The following is a 5,199-nucleotide window of genomic DNA, read 5'->3' as shown; positions in this document are numbered from 1 at the left end:
CCTCCATTTATCTTGATGTTTCCTATTGGTGTAGTTGTAAGGATTCTGGTCTTGTTACATTTACAATGAGTTGTAATGTACATTAAAGGCTGCAGTCCTGGATCTTCATCAGCAAGTACTTCTAGGCCTCCTCACTTTCAGCAAGCAAATGTCATCTGCATATCGCAGGTGGTTAATAAGCCTTCCTCCAATCCTGATTCCATTCTTCTTCATACAATCCAGTTCCTCTGATGATTTTCTCAGCATGCAGATTGAGTATGCACAGTGAGAGGATTCCTCCCTGGCGCACACATTTCCTGATGTAAAGCCATGTAGTAGTCCCTTGTTCTGTTCGTACAGCTGCCTCTTGATCCATGTACACATTTCAGCAGAGCTTCCAGACTAAGAACGGACAACAAAGAAGGAAACAACGGCCCAGATTGGAGGAGGTAACCACTGGAAACCTCATGCATAGTTTAGACATGGGTGGGGCTCTTCCACATCGCACATGTTTAAGCAGGTCTCTGCAATTAGTGGATGGCTAGAGACAAATTCTCTCGGCAATATACTGGCTTGAATGTTGTTCTCTCTCACTGCCCTGAGGTCTGTTCTGACTTACGGGGTGCCTGATACACAGGTGCAATGCACACAGTGGCTTCCAAGGGGAGCTGCTGGACCAGTTCAATGCAAGGCGGAGATGACAGCTCAGAACCTTTATGAAGATTTCAAAGAAATAATTTTGAGAGCTTTCCCCGGAGGACGCAAAACATATCAGGAAGAAGTGTTAAGCAAATCCAAAACTGCACTGGTGAGAAAAAGGCTAGGAAAATCGTGTCAAGGAATTGTTTTCCACCATGACAAGGCACCTGCTCAATCTGGGAGTGTAGACTTTTGTTGGGAGACCTGATCCCACCCACTGTAGACCCCTTTGGTTCCTGGGAGGATGCCAGAACTATCACTGGATGCACGGTCAAAGCTGAGGGTGCAGATTTCTTCAGGGGAGAGGTAGAGTTGGAAGCAGTGGCGTCTGTGAACAGACGTAGCTGGAGGACATCGAGAAACAACAGCCTCGCATTTTGATAGTGTTCTTTTTTTGAGATTCCCGGGATTTTGTGTTTGGCGAGGGTCACACCTTGCTTGGAGCGCTTTAACCACGGCACCACTCGGTTTCTTTTCTGTACCCCCATTCACTCATTAATTTCATGGGACTCCACCTCGTCGTTTCCATTTGTGAATGCATGCGTGTCCCTCCAAGTGCACCGACGTTCTCTCTCACCCTCTGCAGACCATTCTCATTGCTGGAGACAGAACGTTCCTATTAAGTTGTAAGGCAAGTGCTGCCACTCTGTTCAGCTGCACCTACACTCCTTAAACCCCAGAGATTTCATCCTGTGCCAAGTCTTGGCTCGTGGCCCAAATGTACTCCATGTACAGTCTCCTCCATTACACTGCGCTCGCCTACCTCTAACTCCCACCCCTGTTCAGGAAGGGCACACATGAGCATGCCGGGGGGGCTCAGGCATGGCAGGCCAGGAGCACCCAGGTCAAGTGGGTGGCGTTTGACCAGCCTGGTGAGAGACCCTGGTGGGATTGTGTCTTGAGGGTGTCCGGGGCTTTCCTATGCCAGGCAGGCCCGATTCCAGGAGCTGGGGCGATCCTGGTGGAGGGTGATGAGCAATGTAGAGTCGGTGGGTGAGATGAGAATTTAAATGTGTTGGTCAAGACCTGGAGAGGCCCATTTAGGGCGCCACAGCTACAGACTGCCGGTGGGTTTTGCAGGGGGAGGGAAGGAGAGTCAGACTAAAGTCTGGTCTTCACAGCCAGCATGCAGTAGGACCAAGTGCTGCAGAGGGAGCGGGCCCTGGAGAAGGGAAGAACACCCCCTCCAGGTGGCAGCAGAGTCCTGATCAGAACAAGCCTGTGGGGAGGTGAGAAGAGGCTGGGGAAAGGGTTACTGAGAACCCCAGCAACCTTGGCTCGGGAAGGACCAGGAGTAGCAGTGGTCCGAGATCACGACAGTGGAAACTCTCCACAGACCATCTGCTTGAGAGACATGAGAGACCTGCAGACATAGATGTGGATGATGATCCTGGAACCCTGGGCTTCTGAGGAAAGGACTGACCGAGGGCTTGAATACGGACTAGGAGAGAAGCTGGACACACCTGGTGATAAGACAGACCAGCAGGCTGTGTGTTAGGTCCAGGTGGCCTAGAGAAACACATCAGGTGTGTGGATAAGAAAGAGCTCTAGATCCAAGAACAAGTGTACATTGAGAAAGCAGCCCAGTCCAGTCCAGATCAGTCTGTAAGTCTACCTGGTGTCCCTGGCCTCAACGAAGTGCCCTGCTGCACACTACTTTCTCCCTTGGTGGCCTGCCCATGTGCATTTTCTCCTTTCTTTTTGTTTCTCTTTCCCTTCCTTCTTATACTTCTTCTCTCCTATTTTCTTTTAACCTGCTTCTCTCTTTACTTTCCCTTCTTTTTCTTTGCTATTCTTTTTTTCTTTTTCACCCCTCCAGTTTGTATTGCAGTACTTTTCTTTCTTTGTTTCCTTTGCTATTATTTCCCTTTCCTTTTTCTTTTCTATTTTCAGTTACCAATTTCTTTTACCTTGTTTACTTGTTTCTCCCTACTTGTTTTTGCTTCTCTTTAGTATGTTCCTGCTGTTGTTTGTTTTTTCTTTTTCGCCACCCCTCCCTTTCCCCTTTTTTCCCTCTTGTACCACCAGGTGGGAGGCAGCAACCATGCCCATATGGCCCCTTCACACCTACACGTCCTGTAACTTCACACCCAGGCAAGGCCCACCACCTGCTCTTGTGCAAGCTGATTGACAATACAGCAACCAACACCATCCCAGCTCAGCCTCAGCTGCATTCCACAAACAGCACACAGAATTGTCCAGAGTTTCACTCCATTCCACAGCCACAAGGAGAGAGGTGGTGAGTATCTGAGAGCACAGCCACCTACAATTGCCAATTGAATACAAATACCCCACCACCGCCCTGTCTCACAGCTAACAGACAGAGGCGGCACACGCAGAATCAAGACCATGTGGCTCAGACAAAAGGCCAAGTACACAGACAGAAACTGTCTGAGGAAGAGACGGCAGTGAAACCACCGGAGGAAGATGCAAAAGAATGCTCGGCGAATCTTCAGGAGCCTGAGACAAAGATTGAGGAAGCCGCAGATGAAATCCAGGAAGACACAGGCAACGGGAGAGTACTTCAAGAAAACTGCAAGAACAAAGTGACCAAATAGGCGAAACATGAGACACCCTCCATAAGCTGCAAACAGAAATCGAGAAAAGCAACACTAAGACTTCAGACACAGAGACTGCATTTAAAGGGCAAAAGCGGGCGGTTTCCAGCAAGATGGCTGACTAGGCAGACACACTTATCCAGACTCTCGACAGCAAAGACACGAGAAACCAAAGGACACAGATACGGGTCATAGCCCTGGAACCCTGCGCTTCCGAGGAAAGCCTAGAGAGGTGGATTGAACACTGAAGGAGAGAAGCCGCTGAGCAAGAGTAGAGACAGGGAACTTGGGGAGGGGGTAGGTGATTGCCGGCCTGATACAGCTGATCCACTTGGAAGTTTTGCCAGCAGCATTTGCCTGGGACAGCAGCCTCATAGCACAGAAGCTACTGGTAGGTGGGTGGCTGCAAGAAAGGTGCGCTCTTCCTTTGCTCCCCACACCTTCTTGGTGACTGCAAGCATGGCCGCTTCCACCTTCTGCCCCCCCCATGGCTGGTAAAGCTGCATGGTGGAGGTGAGGGTTCTACAGGCCCTACTCTGCCCTGACCGGTTTGGCTCCTCATGCACCTGTGTCTGAAGGTACATAAAGTCTGTCTCAGCAGACCAGCAGAATGCCAGTGCTGGGTCCCCAGCTAGTCCTGGGCAAACAAGACCTCCTTCATAGCCAAACACCCTGGCTCCTAGCTGCTCTCAGGGCATGAGTTCCTTCCAGGTACAAGTGGCCTCCCTCAACCGGACCCTGAGCCAACACGGACTACTTCTGGATCAGGTGGACCGATCCCAAACAACAGCCAAGGCCAGCAGGAACTCTGTCTATGACTGAGCATCCTGTGCGCTACCTCCTACCCCATGAGCTCCTTGCCTGGCACAGGGTACCAACCCACTCATTTCCCTGTTCCCATACTTTTCTCCCCTCCAGACCTTGCTCCGACCCATTTTCATTTATTTTAATTGTCTTTTCCATTTTTTCTATGCTTCTTTCTTTTCATTTCTGTGATTCCTCTTGGTTTTACACCCCTCCTTCCCTTCTGTGGTAGTTACATCATCTGTTGTCAATTTGAGACTTAAGAGTGAGGGGGTGGAGTCTACCCTGCCAATCAGGTAGCAGCTTGATGACCTCATTTGAAGGCACCAAGGAGATAAATAGCTCGTTGGAGGTGGGACACACGCTCACTCCCTGCGTGACATTCCTTCTGACAAGACACATGGAGCTACCCTAGCCCTCGAGCAGCCATGTGGAGACTGCTGACTGCGTTAAGATGCTTCCACTGCTATGGTATCCACAAGACTTCCCACCCAATGGCCTGTAATCTTTCTGCACTCGGCACCATCCCATGTGTTGCGTGAATCTGAAGAAGACTTTATAGATTGGTATCGGATATGTGGGCTAATATCAGACTTATCAACGGTACCTGGACTGGACTGGGATGTTTTCTCAATATTGCTCTTGGGCATGTGGGCTAATATTGGACTTGATCTAGACCGGGATGGGATATTTTCTCAATATTCAACTGCTCTTGTATATAAACATTTTTCTTTAATAAATCATTTTATTTGGGGCTCATACAACTCTTATCACGATCCATACATACATGCATTGTATCAAGCACATGTGTACATATGTTGCCATCACCATTTTCAAAGCATTTTCTTTCTACTTGAGCCCTTAATATCAGCTCCTCATTTTATCCACTCCTTCCTACTCCTTCCTTCCCTCAAGAACCCTTGATAATTTATAAATTATTCCTATTTTTTGTGTCTTGAACTGTACTGTCTGATGTCTCCCTTTACCCCCTTGCCTGTTGTCCATCCCCTTGGGAGGGGATTATAAGTAGATCATTGTGATTGGTTCCCCCTTTCTCCCCCCATCTTCCCCTTACCCTTGTGGTATGGCTACTCTCAATACTTGTCTCGAGGAGTTTATCTGTCAGGGCTTCCCTGTGTTTCCAGCTCTTATCTATACC

Source organism: Echinops telfairi, unplaced genomic scaffold (assembly GCF_000313985.2).
Source record: "Echinops telfairi isolate 266 unplaced genomic scaffold, ASM31398v2 ScPeMD7_7472;HRSCAF=8510, whole genome shotgun sequence".
Taxonomy (NCBI): domain Eukaryota; kingdom Metazoa; phylum Chordata; class Mammalia; order Afrosoricida; family Tenrecidae; genus Echinops; species Echinops telfairi.
The sequence above is the reverse complement of the archived record's forward strand: the minus strand, read 5'-3'. Positions refer to the sequence as shown.